The sequence below is a fragment of the Scleropages formosus genome, chromosome 10 (genome assembly GCF_900964775.1).
Source record: "Scleropages formosus chromosome 10, fSclFor1.1, whole genome shotgun sequence".
Taxonomy (NCBI): Eukaryota; Metazoa; Chordata; class Actinopteri; order Osteoglossiformes; family Osteoglossidae; genus Scleropages; species Scleropages formosus.
Window position 1 is genome coordinate 20,926,550 of NC_041815.1, and position 17,382 is coordinate 20,943,931.

A 17,382-nucleotide genomic window follows, 5' to 3' on the forward strand; every position below is an offset into this window, starting at 1 on the left:
CCCCCTCAGTAACTTATAATTTTCAAAATTTCTTTCTGTTTCACAGTTGTTGAAATTGACTGCGAATAGCCATATTGGCACACTAATTCCTTTAATACTATCATCATGTCTTTTTTTTCACAAGTTTATGCTTAATCTCACGTATTTGGTTTACTATGCATGTTTCGACCCCAGGCATCTAGGGGTGAATAGGACATACCCTCAGTGCTAACAAGGGGCCAAGAATATCACACATACAACAATGCAGTGCTTGTGTGCAAGTTCTTTTTACTGTGCAAATCGGTGCAGAAATTCAGGTGACTATTAACAATATTTACAGAATACAAAGATACTGGTCAGGGGAAAAATGAACTAAATTGGTGCCAAAGCAAAGAACTTAGGAAAACCAAGCTAAACTAACTGAAGTTGGTAGACTACCCTAGCTATGAAACAAAACTAAACAAATGGCTCTTCAGCTTCTAGGATGCCCAAACTAACCTACTCTATCTACCAAAAATCTAAAGTACACAGGGTGGCACCCATCTCTTGCCTAATGTGTCTGGATGGGCAGCTGAAACCTACATGCTGAATATGTAGGTCATGTGATGTGTTTACCTGTCTGCTTTTTTCCCCAAGGTAGCAACGCAAAGTCAATAGAAAACCATAACAACAAACCAAAGACAGAACAACTAAACAAATGGAGAAATTGACAACAGGACTGATGACGATGAACAGGGGTGACAACCAATGATGGACAATGGACCTGTACAGAGAGCAAAAATACAGAAGCACGGAAAGGAATAACAAAACACGCTGAATCCGTACAGGGACGTTACAATGCACTTTAAGGGTCATTGCTTCTGTTTAACACAGTTTTGTTATTTAACAAATCAAATTATGCAGCACATAAAATTACATTTTAATAAATTAAATTGGGGGCGTGGTGGCACAGCGGGTTGGACTGAGTCCTGCTCTCCAGTGGGTCTGGGGTTCAAGTCCCGCTTGGGGTGCCTTGTGGTGGACTGGTGTCCCGTCCTGGGTGTGTCCTCTCCCCCTCCAGCTGTATACCCTGTGTTGCTGAGCTAGGCTCCGGCTCCCTGTGACCCCCCCCCCCGCCATATGGGACAAGCGGTTCAGATGATGTATGTGTAAATTGAATTGGAGCACTGTGGCTTACAGGATGGTCAGATAAACAATGAGGCAGTGCCAGCCCCCTATGCAGCTGCTCATTGGCTGAGAATTCCCATATTCATTTAGCAGACACTTTTCCCCATAGCGACGTACATCTCACAATTCACACATTCTTATCGCCGATGGCTGTCATTCCAATTACTGATGCCTCTGCTGTCACTTCCACAGATTCTGAAGAATATCATCTTATTTGCATCATATTGTGAAATTTTATAGCGTTTCAGAGCTCATTTTACCATGGATGAGCCATTGTAACATGAAATAATCATAATGTGAGGGTTTACTGTGTTTCTGGGTCTATGTTTTTTAATCACCTTTCTTTGGTTTTTTGCTGTTGATGGTTTACCGTTCCCTACCTTTTCCTTACTTTACCTCAAGCGCCTTTACGCTGATTTTCTCATTGCAATAATCACTTTACCCCCATTGATTCCAAAAACAATGCCCTCTAATACCCTCATCAAAAGTATTAGGAAAATAACATTCTGCTTTGCAAAAGACTGTAGTCATACATTTCGCTCACTTTGGTGAATGTTTTGTCCTCGTCAGGGTTGGAATGGTCCAAAGTCTATCCCAGGTGCACCATGGATCGGATGCCAGTCCCTAATAAAATTCATAAAACCAGAAATGAAATCCACGTATCTTATGTTGGGCAGTGCAGTGGCACAGCAGGCAGTACTAGTGCATCGTCGCACCTGGGCTGTGGGCTTGGACTCAGCTCTGTCTGTATGGACTTTGCAAGTTCTTGCCATCTTTGCTTGGGTTTCCTCTGAGTGCTCTGGTTTTCTCCCACAGTCAAAAGATGTGTTGGGCAGATGAACTGATGACTAAATTGCCCTTTGTGTTTGGCAATAATACCATTGAGAAATAAAGTTTAATCAAGAAAATATAAATCCTACGGATACCAGTAAATACAGCAATAGGGGAAAAGATACAATAATTAGCACGGTTACTCATGCAGCAGCGTTTCAGAATTCTAGGAAGATAACTAAATCTTTAAGAATCCATCTGAACTATCATGTACGTATGTCAAAGGCTAAGGATTTGAGTCAATCACAAATATGTGGACAGAGCTTCTGCTATAGACAACAACATTTCTAGCCATAATTTATTGCCTCAGTGCACATGTGTAGCGCATGGTGTTCTGGAAATTTATGGGAATTTTAGCGACAGTTGTAGAAAGCTGTGTACAATGAGTGTGATGTGCTCAATGCCCAGATACCTGCTTAGTTTATTGACCAGCCTGTGGAGAACTGATCAAGTGAAAAACAAAGTGGGAAGTATCCCAGAGCTGTAGCTCTGGTCCTGGACCTTTTAGAAAGCTGAAAACTCTCCTGGGGTTTCCTATCATGATTTGGAAACAGGCCAGGAAAATCAGTGTATCACTGAGACAGGAAAATGTGTCTTTCGTTGCGTAATCGCACGCGCACACACACACACACACTTACACACACACACACACACAACAGCCAGTTTAGAGTCACTCATTCTCCTGAAATATATCTTTGGACTGTGGGAGGAAACAGGAGCACCAAGAGAAAGTGATATGCAGACAGGGGGAACACGTAAACCACACAAACTGAGTCAAATCCAAACCCACAATACAGGAACTGTGAGACACCAGTGCTATTCACAGCATCATCCATAAACTATGAGAGTATAATAAAATATGAAAGTTGTGGATGTAATTGACCATCAAGAAGACCACAAACATTCAATTCCAGGCCAGTACAGCATACAGCTGAAAGGGGTACATACTGTATGTTAAGGTCACAGCTTTTACTATCTGGCTCAGGCCAACACCCTCAACACCCTTTACAGATAACATTTTAACTTCACCTTAGATGCTCAGTTACACGATCTTATCAGTAGTGACATAATGTCTCAGACTCGCATCTAGATTGATCTTGTAGTTGAAAGTCACATACTATAGTGTCCTAGTAAAAACACTGCAGAGCCTGCCGCTTCTTTTTTAAAAGTTCAGGCTGAGTTCAGCAACTTAACGTGCAACGTCTTTTACAGCTTAATGTCTAAGAAACAAGCCGCAGTTTATAGACCTGAAATACTACTTTGGGTTTCCTTGAAAGATGATTATGAGATTAAACACACACACTTTCGGAACCGCTTGTCCCATACGGGGTCGCGGGGAACAGGAGCCTACCCGGTAACACAGGGCGTAAGGCCGGAGGGGGAAGGGACACACCCAGGACGGGATGCCAGTCCGTCGCAAGGCAACCCAAGCGAGACTCGAACCCCAGACCCACTGGAGAGCAGGACCTGGTCCAACCCACTGCACCACCGCGCCCCCCTGAGATTAAACAGTTATATGAAAACACAATCACTCCCTGTTAGCAACTGCTCGCCCAAGACAGGGTGACAGCCTCCTAGAGCCTATCCAAGGTTCACTAGGTGCAACGCTAGTTCAGGGAACACTTTGGGCAGAAGTCCATTATCAGAATCAGAATCAGAATCAGAATGAGCTGTATTGCCAAGTATGTTCACACATACAAGGAATTTGTCTTGGTGACAGAAACTTCCACAGCACAGACAGAATGACAGTGACAAGACAGATGAGAAGATAGAATATGTGAGTGAAGGATAAAAAATATATAAAAATATAAAGTACCCAACAAAAAAAAAACAACTGTGGAGCTCCATTATGGGGTAGTCACTCACACACATTCACTCCCTACAAGCAATTTAGATGCCCAACTCACTTAAAACATATCATGTCTTTGGAGTGTGGGAGGAAACAAGAGCAGATGGAAAAAGTATGACATGAACCCATGTTTAAATGCTTATTAGATTAGACTGCCCAAGCACTATCACACAGTGCTGCTACCCAAGGCACCACTATGCTGCCCACACACACCGAGAGCTGCAAGACTTGTACTGATCTGATGTTTAGATGACTTGAAGTTTCACATTTTAGTTTTATCTAAATTGGTAGCGGTACATCTGGACCAGCATCAGCCTGTTGAGACTGATAAGATGCCAAGTGACAAGAAAAAGACAAAAGTCTTTGTGGGAAGAGAAAGTTAAATATAAACTTTTTTCAGTGATGTTAGACATTATGACCTGAAGAAAAACTTCACAATTAGATGCTTTTTACACACACACACACACACACACACACATTCTGAACCGCTTGTCCAATACGGGGTCGCGGGGAACCAGAGCCTAACCCAGCAACTCAGGGGGTAAGGCCGGAGGGGGAGGGACACACCCAGGACGGGACGCCAGTCTGTTGCAAGGCACCCTAAGCGGGACTCAAACCCCAGATCCACCGGAGAGCAGGACCTGGGCTAACCTACTGCACTACCGTGCCCCCTCGCTAGATGCTTTTAATTGAGCTTATTTAATCATTTAGTTTCTTATCTTATTTCTTTATATAAAGTAAGATACATTTTTAGACATTTACACAGCTGGATATTTCCTGGAGCAATTCAGGAATTTCAGTGGTGCTGCAGACAGTACGGCTCTACCTGGGGCTTGAATCAGCAACATTTAGGATAGAAGTCCATATTCTTTACCCCCATGTTGCTTTCTGTCCCATTATGCAGAAAAAATTATTTTTTAGAGTAAAATTTGTACAATATACTGTACATTTATTACTGTGATGTGTTCAGCATCTATTCATGCCTGCGCGTGTTAACATTTTCTAAGGGTAATCTTTCATAATGTTGCATCATCTTCCTTTCTTCAGTCTTCCTAGTCATCCATGTTCCTTTCTTTCTTGCCAATATGCTTTCCCTTCAATTTCTAACAGGATGTTGTGATGATTCAGGATTTATTTTGGCCTTCAGTATTACCTCACCCATGTTTGTTTACACTAGACTGCGAAGGGTTGCAACACAGTGGTGCAATCACAAAATCTATGCGCTCTGTCTGACAAAAATGAGTAAAGTCAGCTTTATTTTTATAGAAAATATAACATTTTGACTGCCACAATATACACACACACATCATCTGAAACCGCTTGTCCCATACGGGGTCGCGGGGAGCTGGAGCCTAACCCGGCAACACAGGGCAAAAGGCCGGAGGGGGAGGGGAAAGACCCAGGACGGGACGCCAGTCCGTCGCAAGACACCCCAAGCGGGACTCGAAGCCCAGACCCACTGGAGAGCAGGACCCGGTCCAATCCACTGCACGGCCACACCGCCACACTGCCACACCGCCACACCACTATGCCCCCCTATTGCCACAATTTAATGTGGGGAAAAGCTGAGATTTTTTTGGCCCTATTTTACAATTTACAAGTATCATTGAATATGTAAGAAACCATAATTGCATATGAGCAGCATCATTTGCTGCTCTTTTTATGACTGTCACATCAGTACATTTAGTGTTTTCATTTTAGCAGTTGCATGTGGTTGTTATGGCTCCGCTAGACTGAAATACTAGGCCTGGGCTGAGCGTACGAGAGTACTTGCATGTATGTTTCACTTAATGTCCCTGCAATTAAGTCATTAGTATCACATGTTTTTGCAGCTGGGAGAAATTATGACTAATCTCAGTTGAAGAAATTTTATATCACTTCATTCTGTGACATGCTTCCTCTCCTTCCAGAGACTTATTAGCAATGAGACATTGTTCTGTTTCCTGTGGTTCTGCATAAACTTAATATCTCAGCTGTCAGATCTTTTGGATGTCCTCTGCTACCTTATTTAGTGTTGTGAATATAGTTTGTGTAACATAAACGGGATTAGTTCAGGATATAAATCAAGAAGGGTTTCAACATGCGGAAACATTACCTCCAAGGCTTTATCATTTCCTGATCTCCTACTAGATAGCTGTACATTTTTGTTAGCAAACTTAAGTTCTGACATACCTCATCTCAGTGCCAGCATTTGTGGCTTCTGGGAAGCTGAGACTTGCACAGATTTATATTTCTTGCAAATAAGCATTTTTTAAAAACCTGGAACCAACAATGTTTGGGCTGACGTAAACTGCTTATTTCAGATTTTAAATGATGTCATTTTGTCTTAGGACTCCTGGCCCTCACTGTTGAGGATGTGGTCTGCATCCAACGTAATGGACATTTGTTGTTCTTCAACCTCACGCTGCTGATCGAGGGGGAGTACTGGAAGACTTTGAGGTTGTGTAGGTAGATCGCTGACTATCCCACCTTGCACCCCTACTCTTTGAAACCACTGTGGAGGCCCGACCGAAGGATTGTGACAGTCCACATCTTTGACCCCTTTGTGTCGGTAGCAGCCATGGAAACTTTCCTGAAGGAGTTTGTCGACGTCAGAGGACACAAGGACGTGCGGGATGAGCTGGGCTTTTGTAATGGGCAAAGACAATTTCAGGTATGTCTTCACCCTGACCTTGCTAGGATGGAAGGTTTTGTCCAGCCTTCTGCGTATTTTAACTTTTGGGCTACTTGTTTTATCTAAAGCAGCCTCCCTCCTGTCGTCTGTGTTAGGGCCAGGGAACCGTAGAGGCATGAGGTGCCGGCGGTGTACGGAGACCGGCCACCTGGCCAGGGGCTGCGTAGGTTCCCGCCGCTGTCCCCAGTGTGAAGGTGACTAAGGTAAGTGATGGTTTTGCAGCTGCTAGTGTTTGCGGGGTCCAACTGGCCGGCCGAAGAGGATTTTCACTCTCCTGGTCAGGAGGACACGACCTTGAACTTTTCACGGGTGACCAGGAGGAAGAAAAGACGAAGGAGGGAAGCTGGGCATGTCACCAGTACTACACTGGGGTACCTGTTTTGATGGGTATCCCACAGAAAGCCAAGAAGATTACCGCCCCTCCACTTTGGGGACAGATCATTTGGGTGTTTTGGTTATTGATTTGTCCCGGGTGGGGTCCCCTCCTAAGTTCAGTTTTTCAGGCTCTTGTAAGAGGTCCCACCTGGGAGTTGGGGAGGAGGGGGACTATTGCTTGGAACAACTGTTTAAAATGTGTTTTTATTTGGATTTTATTGAAGTTTTTAGTATTGCTGATGTTTAATATATTTTTAGAGTGTTGTTTAATGATAATGTTTGTTGTATTTAATTTTGCTTTTCTTTATTTATAGTGTGATTTTAATATATGATATTTATGGCAGATGCTGAAAGTCATGAGTACTTTGGTGGAGTCCAATGATCTCTTGGAGTACTGATACTGTGCAACTGTGATTTTAAAGATATCAGCTTTGGAATTTTTAGTAGTCGGACAATGATTGTGATGAACTGAAGCAAGGTGGGGGTGCGGTGGAACAGTGGGTTGGACCACAGTCCTGCTCTTCGGTGAGTCTGGGGTTCGAGTCCCGCTGGGAGTGCCTTGTAACAGACTGGTGTCCTGTCCTGGGTGTGTCCCCTCCCCCTCTGGCCTTACACCCTGTGTTACCGGGTAGGCTCTGGTTCCCCGCAACCCCGTTTGGGACAAGTGGTTCTGAAACTGTGTGTGTGAAGCATGATTGGTATCTGATGTTTTAACTAGTGCTTAATGTTTGTTTTGTATTGAACTTTGTTTGAGTGATCTTGTTTTTTTGAGTATATGCAGTTGTACTGGTATTGTGGTTGTTATTTTATTTAATGCTAAATAATGTATAGGGCATGGTGGCGCAGTGGGTTGGACTAGGTCCTGCTCTCCAGTGGGTCTGGGGTTCAAGTCCTGCTTGGGGTGCCTTGTGACGGACTGGCGTCCCATCCTGGGTGTGTCCCCTCCCCCTCCAGCCTTACGCCCTGTGTTGCTGGGTTAGGCTCTGACTCCCCATGACCCTGTATGGGACAAGTGGTTCAGACAGTGTGTATAGGTGTAAATGATGTGTTTGTATAGTCTTTCTATTTTTAATTTGAGTTAATAAAGAAAAAAATTTTCCTAACTAAATGATTTGGGCCTAAACCTCCAATGCATACGTTTTTAAAATGCAGGTGAAGAGCTTATCACCCATATTCGGTCAATAGGCACCCATGTTTGGGCCATATGCTCTTGCAGAACATAGTGTGATTGATAATTATTATTGTGTCTTTTTCCTTGAAGCAGCTGCTTTTTTTTAATTATGATGGATGGACACACACACTTTCAGAGCCGCTCATCCCATACAGGGTCGCAGGGAACCAGAGCCTACCCAGTAACACAGGGCATAAGGCGGAAGGGGACACACCCAGGACAGGACCCCAGACCGTCACAAGGCACCCTAAGGGGGACTCGAACCCCAGACCCACGGGAGAGCAGGACCGCGCCACCGCACCCCGTTGATGGATGGACAGTGGGGGCTTAAAGTTGTTGTCTTCATATGCTAAGATTCTGCAAAGGAACAGGGTAGCTTGTCTGAAAACAGGAGTAGAAAGTCATCTGAGGATGAGTTTATCCCACTGAGATGTGGTTATAGAAAGATTTTGTGACACAGGTTACGCAAAATGTAAGAGAAATTTGGTTATCTTGCATAGGAGGGAAGTATGATCATGGATACAATTAACTGAGTCCTGAACAATTCTTCTGGGTTACTTTTGCTGGACTTTTTTGTTGCTTCTTTTGTTAATGTGTCCCAGGTTGTACAGGAGTAAGACGAGTTGCTTATTCTACATGAGGTCTACCAGCTTTAGCTTCTGAGACAGCCAGCCATCCATCACCACCCACACTTGTTGTCAACACCAGTTGCCAAATATGTCTTCAGATAAAGACCGCATTTCTGCTTTGTTGTGGAAGCGGCCAGAATTTTTTTTTTTTTTTTTTTTTTTTTTTTTTTTCCTGGAATATGACAGAAGTGCAATTAAAGCTAAAGCAATCAACAGAAAAAAGCAGGGACAAGTCTTCATCAAGACAATCTTATCCATTTTGTTTTGGGAACAGCAGAGGAGGAACTTGTGTCTGCGTCATAATTCCGAACAGTTGTTTCGGCTAACTTGTTAGCCCCCATAAAAAAAAGCATAACTTTATATTCTGTCCTTGGGGAAACATTTCAAATCTGGATGTTACATTACGAGGCTATCTATAAGACAGAAACTGTTTCCAGATCTACACTTAAAAACACATCTTTTTGCTGTATACTTTGTTTGAAGGAGGTCTGGGATGATAGTGTTAAACGCCAAACTGAATTCTGCAAATAGGACCCTTGCATAAGTCTCTTGTTTGTCGAGGTGTTGCAGGATGAGGTGCAGTCCTATGTTGACTGCATCATCCACTGACCTGTTTGCTCTGTAAACAAACTTGAGGGGGTCCAGCAGGTGATGTCCTTCAAGTGGGATAACACCAGTCTCTGACTTCATGATTACAGACATCAAACCAACAGGTCTGTAGTCATTTAGGCCTGTAATCTTGGATTTTTTGGGATTGGGATGATGGTGGAGTGTTTGAGGCAGGAGGGGACTTTGCACTGCTCCGGTTATCTGTTGAAGATCTGGGTGAAGATGGGTGACAGCTGGTCAGCAAAGATTTTCCTACAGGCAAGTGAAACACCGTCAGGGCTTGGTTCTTTCCTTGTCTTCTGTTTCTGGAAGACCCGGCACACATCCTCTTCACAGATCCTCAGAGCAGTTTGAGTAAAAGGAGAGGGGAGAGAAGGGAGGGGGGTGTTGATGGTCATGTAGAGAGAAGATGGGTGTGGTGTGTGAGACCGGCCTTTTCAAACCTGCAGTAATACACGTTCAGGTCGTCAGCCAGTTGTTGATTGCCCACAGGGTGGGGGGATGATGTCTTGTAGTTGGTCATGTCTTTCACGCCTTTCCACACTGATGCAGGGTCATTAACTGAGAACTTTGTGAGCTTCTCAGAGTAGCTTTTCTTAGCCACTCCTATCTCCTTTGTAAGGATGTTCCAAGCCTGATTGTACAAGACTTTGTCCCCACTTTTGTAGCCCTCTAAGAGTTTAGCTGTGAACCATGGTTTATCATTGTTGTATGTTAAACGGGTCCTGGTGGAAACACACACATCCTCACAGAAATTGATGTCAGGTATCACAGTATCGGTGAGCTCGTCCAAGTCAATGGCTGCAACTTCAAAGACTTCATTAAACTCTCAGGCATGCAAGCTGAAGCTGTAGTATATATACTATAATTATTCAAAGAGCAGGGGCCTATATAACATGATTACTTGATTTAGAGGGCCCCCTGGGCAGTGGGGGCCCCTATAATTGTCACCACCTTTCACCCCACTGGCAACGGCCCTGTTCATCAGTACATTGTGCTGAACATGGGCAACGCTGCTGTCCAATTTGTTTATTACGAACTTTCTCTCTAAAGGTTCTTTCACACTGTTGATATTTGCGGATGGATTAAAGGTGACATGAAGGAGGCGTAGCAGTTAGAGCTGTGGCAGGCTTAAGATCACAAGCTTGAGCTCTGCTGCAGCATTCTTCAGAAAGGACCTCACCCTAAACTGCTCCATTCAAAGCTACTTAGTTGTGTATAAAATAGTAAATCACTGTAAGTAGGAAAATCTTGCACATTGCAATATAACACTGGCACTGAAAGCTGCCATGGAAAAAGGTGTGAGGTAAGTAAAATATAGATATACTTGCCAAGATGGGGCATGGTGGTGCATCAGGCTTGGCCGGATCCTGCTCTCTGGTAGGTCTGGGGTTTGAGTCCTGCTTGGGGTGCCTTGTGACAGACTGGTGTCCCATCCTGGGTGTGTCCCCTTCTGTTCCCCCTGTGTTACCAGGTTGGACTCCAGTTTGCAGCGACCACGCTTGGGAAAAGGTGTTTCAGACAATGTGTCTATATACTTGCCAAATAAGCTTCATTCATCCTGCTTGGATATTTATTGTGGTTAATGAGTCATTTATGTACGTATTTTGTTTCTATGATCACTATCAGTAATATTATGTCAGTGTTCAGTCCTGCTCTCAGACATACCAGTAAATCAGAATCACATTTTTCTGAACCGCTCGTCCCATTTGGAGTCGCGGGGAACCGGAGCCTACCCGGCAACACAGGGCGTAAGGCCAGAAGGGGAGGGGACACACCCAGGATGCTTTATTGCCAAGTATGTTCACACATACAAGAAATTTGTCTTGGTGACAGAAACTTCCACAGCACAGACAGAATGATAATGACAAGGCACAGATGAGAAGATAGAATATGTGAATGAAGGATAAAAAATATAGAAAAATATAAAGTACCCAATATACAAAAATAGTCACTAGAAATTGTATGTATGTACAGGTATGTTCTATACAAATGCAACGGAGTGTGAGTAAGAGATATGATGTGATAAATAGTTATAAATATAAATAGCGTTGTGTATTGCACTGGTTTACTCTCTAGGCGGATTTAGCTGTTCATGAGGTAGATGGCCTGAGGAAAGAAACTTTTCTTGTGCCTGGCTGTCCTGGCGCTCGGTGCTCTGTAGCGCTGGCAAGATGGCAAAGGTTCGAAGAGGAAGTGGCCTGGATGTGAGGGGTCTACAATGATTTTGCTAGCCTTTTTACTGACTCTGGACGAGTGCAGTTCTTGGAAAGCTGGGGGGGGGGGTGCGCCGATGATTCTTCCAGCAGTCCGAACTATCCGCTGTAGTCTTCTGATGTCTGATTTTGTAGCTGAGCCGAACCAGACAGTCATAGAGGTGCAGAGGACAGACTGGATGACTGCAGAGTAGAATTGCATCAGCAGCCTCTGTGGCAGATTGAACTTCCTCAGTTGGCGAAGGAAGTACAACCTCTGCTAGGCCTTCTTCACAATGGAGTCTATGTGGGGCTCCCACTTCAGGTCCTGTGAGATGGTGGTGCCCAGGAACCTGAATGACTCCACTGTTGCCACAGTGCTGTTCATGATGGTGAGTGGGGGTAATGCCGGGGTGTTTCTCCTAAAGTCCACAATCATCTCCACTGTTTTGAGCATTTAGCAGGTTTAGCAGATTTCAGTTTCTGCCTGTAGGTCGGTATAAGATGAACCAGGCAGTGATCAGAGAGCCCCAAATCTGCCCGTGGAACAGAGTGATATGCATCCTTTACAGTGGTGTAGCAGTGGTCCAGTATATTACTGTCTCTGGTGGGACATGTAATATGCTGGCTATATTTTGGCAGTTCACGGGAGAGATTTGCTTTATTAAAGTCCTCGAGAACGATTATAACAGAGTCCGGGTGTTGTTGCTCTGTGTCTGTGATCTGGTCGCCCAGCTGTTGCAGCGCTGCGTTGACGCACGCTTGCGGTGGAACGTAAACGCTGACGAGGATGAACAAGGAAAATTCCCACGGCGAGTAGAAAGGCTTAGAGTTGACGAAGAGCGCTTTTAGGTCGGGACAGCACATCATCTTCAACGCTGTCGCATCTGTACACCACCTTTCGTTGATGTAGAAGCATGTCCCACCGCCACGTGATTTCCCCGCCGATTCCGCGTCACGATCCGCTCTGAACAGCTGGAAGCCCGGCAGATGTAGCGCGCTGTCCGGAATGGCTTCAGTCAGCCAGGTTTCCGTGAAACACAGAGCATAAATCATATGTACGTCACACTGACAACAACCATAAAGAGATATGTACAAATGTGGGACTTTTTTTTCGGTTCTAACAATGTTGTTATTTTACAGACGTCAGCAGGTGATTGCGGCCCAGGAGCTGCAGGCCTGAGGCAGTGAAGAAGACAATGTGAGACATTTACACAAGTGAGGAGACCACATCATTTCCTGCCCGAACATGTCCCCATTTGCTCACACACTGATGTTGCCGTTAACATTTAAGTTCAAGTTCGAGTGGGTTTTTATTGTCATTCCTCTATATAGCTTGTTCACAGTGGAACGAGATGTCGTTTCTCTGGGACCATGGTGCGACACAGAACAGTACGCAGGACTACATGAAGTGCAAATACGCAACAGTGTGAGACAAGTGCAGGACAATAAATATGCAGAACAGAACAGTAGATACACAGGACAATAAATACACAGGACATGGGCTGTAAACTGTAGTGCAGCAGCAATAAGTTCCATAAAAAAGTGTCTGATGCAGCTTTGTAAAGCGCAGGTGTGCAGTGGTATTGAGTCGTGCTGGATTAGTAGTTTGACTTTGCCAGGTGAGCGTTAAGAGGCAACAGGGTGTTGGCTAATCTGACTGCTTCAGGGAAGAAACTGTTGCAAAGTCTGCTGGTGGTGGCGTGGATGATTCTGCCGATGGCAAGAGTCCAGGAGAGGGGTGAGTGGGGTCATCCGCGATACTGGTGGCTTTGCGGATGCAGCGGTTGTTGTATGAGGTGTCGATGGTGACTAGAGGGACTCCCATGATCTTCTCAGCCGTTCTCACAATTCTCACAATTTAACCGTTGAACATAAACATTTAACTGTTTTTTAATCCAAAATGCATCTGTCGATTTCTTTTTACAGCACAGGAAAAACAAATCAGTCAAAAGCCATGTGAAAGTGCTCGTAGTTCGCTGCCCTCTCTCATTTCAGTTTGAACCAATAATAACCGTAAAATGCCAGATGGAAAAAATACTAAAGACAGTTTTTTTTTTTTTTTTTTTATGTGTATGTATAGAATTCAGTAAATCAAAGAGTGACTGGATATAATCTTCTCTCTTTCGTACTGCCTCGTCATTCATCCTCCAGTTCCTCTAAAGTGATCTTGGTGTGGACTAAGAGCTCTTTAGCAAAGCAGCAAAGTAGGAAAAGCAGCTTCTTTTCACTTTGAGACTGTGCACGGGTTCAAGGGTTCTGTGGTAAAGCCCGAAAAAAGTCTGTATTGTTTTTTTGCATCAATACACTCCAACACATGGCCTTCTGAGAAAAAACATAAGAGGCATTTTGTTTTTTATCAGAACTATAGTTATTATTATTTATTGTATTTTACATTATAACATATACATTTATTATAATGCAATGTTTAATCATGCTCATTCTTTAAGCAGAGGAGGTGTGGTGACACAATGGGTTTGACCTGTGTCTGCTCTCTGGTGGGTCTGGTGTTTGAGTCTTGCTTGAGGTGCCTTGTTTTTGTTATCCTTTAATTTCCTCTCATCTTGACTCACCACTCATTTTCACACAGCACTTTCCTGTCCTTCCTGAGACTGACAGGTGGGTAACCAGTGTCAATGCTCATCTGTTTGGGTTTGTCATGAGTCTAGAAGTGAAGATGGGGAAAAGACAGAGAGCGAAAGATCGCAAATTATTTATAGGGTCACGTATTATACCTACCAACTTTGGCTTTACTTGTCAGATGAGGGCTGGCATTCCATGGACTACTGAGGTTTGCTCATTATCAAGGCTAAAATTCTGCACATCAACACTGGTTAGGATTTTACTTGCCAGCAAGCTCTTTTGAGGGTTTGCTAATTTCACAGTAATTACCACATACAGCATAGGGTCATTTGCAAAAATAAAGGCATTATCATAGGTTTTCTGGCACTATACGCATTTGACATTTAGGTTCAAGTGGGTTTTAATTGTCATTCCTCTATAGATTGTATGTATACAGTGGAACGAAATGTCGTTCCTCCGGGGACCATGGTGCAACCCACTATGCCACAGTGCCACCATTCAAAAAGAACAAAATTAATAATTTTTTTAAATAACTTACTTATGGAGAAGAAAAAAACTACTGATGTCCTACTGGTGTTAAGTCATATGTCACTTATTCCTTTAGTATGCCAGTTATTGCTTACTTCAGGTATTTAAGATCTCCTCCAGCATTATCGTATATCTAAGTCCAATTCACACAGGACTTGGGGGACATGGTGGTGCAGCGGGTTTGGCTTGTGCCTGCCCTCTAGTGGGTCTGGGGTTCAAGTCCTGCTTGGGCTGCCTTTTGACAGACTGGCATCCTGTCCTGGGTGTGTCCCCTCCTCCAGCCTTGCGCCCTGTGTTGCCAGGTTAGGCTCTGGACAAGCGGTTTCAGTCAGTGTGTGTGATTCATGCAGATCTGCTGGTCAAGCTCTCGAAACTTTTGTTTTGTTTCACTGGAGACAAAATTCAGTGCTTGCACATTTTCACGTATTATGACCTTGTTCACGTAACACTCTATATGTGCTATGCTCCAACAGACAGGAACAATAAGGGCTGTGTATGCTAAGGCATGTCAGAACAGTTATTCACAAACCACCGTCTACACAACAGTGTCACGCAGAAAGAAGAGCACAGAAATGTCTGCTGCATTCTTCAGCATATTGCCCCATAAGTAAACATGCACAATTTATCATGTCTGCATTTTTTATTGTTACATGCCCTCAGAAAAACTGACAGATCATGTTTTTCAAGTTGTTTTGGTTTTCATAGCTTGCAAAAATGTTCTTGTAAAAGTTGGAAGTTAGTACTGTATAGTTCATTGACATCACCAGTTTATTCGGCAAATCTCATGCCTGAGTTTTAATATGTGAGATTTTTCCTTGCAGTATAATTTATTTACTATAACAGCTTTATCAGAGTTGACATTTCCCCCAAAAAGCTGCACACAATAAACCTTCAATTACCATGCAGTCATGAAAATTTGAATACCTGCACTTTTGTACAACTAGGAAAGACAAAAAAATCTAAATAAATGAACTTGCATTTGCCTTGATGCATTTCTCAGTTGCTCTTTCAGCATAAAATACTGAAAAACTACATCCAAAAACACTTACGACCAAGACCACCTTTTATATGGTATTGGGGAAATATAACAATTATAGGCAGTCCTCGGATTACGAACGAATTCTGTTCTTCAGTCTGTCTTTAAATCGGATTTTGACGCAAGTCAGAATATTCGGGTATCTACCATCAGTTAGTCAAATGTTTGTCTTAGTATATCGTATATCATGTACCTTTCTATGCATAAAAACATTAAACGAACTGTTCTGGATACATTAAAAAATCTTTAATTTTACAATAATAATAATACAGACACAGAAAGAAATAAGAAATGTTACTACTGTGATGATGAACAGAGGACACGGAGGTGGCTGGACCCAAGTGCAGGATTGTTTATTCAGAATCAAAGGACTAGACATGCTGACAGTGTCATGCCACTGGGAACAAGTGGAGCGACAACACCTGCACTCAGTTAAGACACGAATAAAAGGAGCTCCATGTCCACCTGTTGATGCGGATTCTTGCAAGTTCCCTTGTGGTTTTGCAGTCTCAGCAGCTTCGGCCTGCTTGTTCTCTTGTTCCTGGTTTTTGACCCTCACCTGTTCTCCTCAACTACTGATTGTGTCCTGTCCTACGAACTTTGTTAAAAGATTAAAACCAACCTGCAGCTGGGTCCACTACTCACCTGTCTCCAGCCTGCCTGTCCTCAGCATGGCGCTCATGGTCGGGGATGGGCAAATAGTTGGTCGGTTGGTGAACTGAACAGAGGCAAGGATCCAAAATCATGGTTGAGGAACAAGGCGGGCGGTTGTTATCAGAGATGTGGAACGGGACTGGGTAACGATGAGGGACAGAACTTGGAAAAGCAAATTGAGGAAGGTTTGAGAATGCAGATGGGTTGGTTGTGTGGGAGAGCACAAGTTTGTTTTGTATGAAGTAAATTACATTATATATTGTATTCACTGTAAAATGTTTCTTTATTCTGATGTTTTCTGACACCTAAAAAACAGCCTAACCCAACAAAAAACCAGATCTCAAGCCATCCCACTAACAAAAAACCAACCATCAAATCATATCCACCAAACCAACAGACCAAGTCTCAACCACCAACAGAAAGCAACCAAGCCTACTTCCAACACAAAAAAACCAACCATAAAACCAAACCAACAAATCAAGTCTAACACACCAACTCAAAACCATCAAACCATACCACCAACAAAACCAAGCCAACAAACCAAGCATGACAACCAACCATCAAACCAACCCCACCAAAGCCAAACCAGCAAGCCAAGCCTAACCTGCCAACACAAAAAACCAAACCATCAAACCAACCCCACCAACAAAAAACCAGATCAAGTCTAACCCACCAACACAAAAACCATCAAATCACACGAAAAGTCACCTGTTGTGCAATGTACTGTATAGTAGGAGTTTCTTCTTAAAGCCCAAGTGTTAACATTTTAGTAATGAAGAGATTTAAAAGCACTAACATAAACTTGTCACTTGTCAGTCTTATTGTTAATACTTTCCTAATATGCAAAAAAAAATGATCTGACACTGTCAAGAGATGAGAAAGCCACATGTGACAGTAATAGCAGCTTGTACAATTCTGTCTTAGTTTAGCTGGGAGATTTTTCCATCTAGTGGCAAATATAGTGAAGTGCATTTTGTTCAATAACATGAAATTCTGCTAAAGTATTTTTGTCTCATTTATTTTATCTTTGGTTTTATAGACAATGTTTTTCTCTGCAAAAGAATATTGATTGCAGCTATTGGCTTTGTGTTCGAAATGGTTC

General features: G+C 43.3%; 1 long non-coding RNA gene across 1 annotated transcript; it reads left to right on the forward strand.

The window, feature by feature from the left end:
- Window positions 1-6,193: 6,193 nt before the first annotated feature.
- On the forward strand, window positions 6,194-6,787 carry LOC108932326 (uncharacterized). The gene is made up of 3 exons (XR_001965981.1): window positions 6,194-6,270; window positions 6,382-6,479; window positions 6,596-6,787. It is a non-coding gene; the product is annotated as an uncharacterized LOC108932326 (long non-coding RNA).
- Window positions 6,788-17,382: the final 10,595 nt, after the last annotated feature.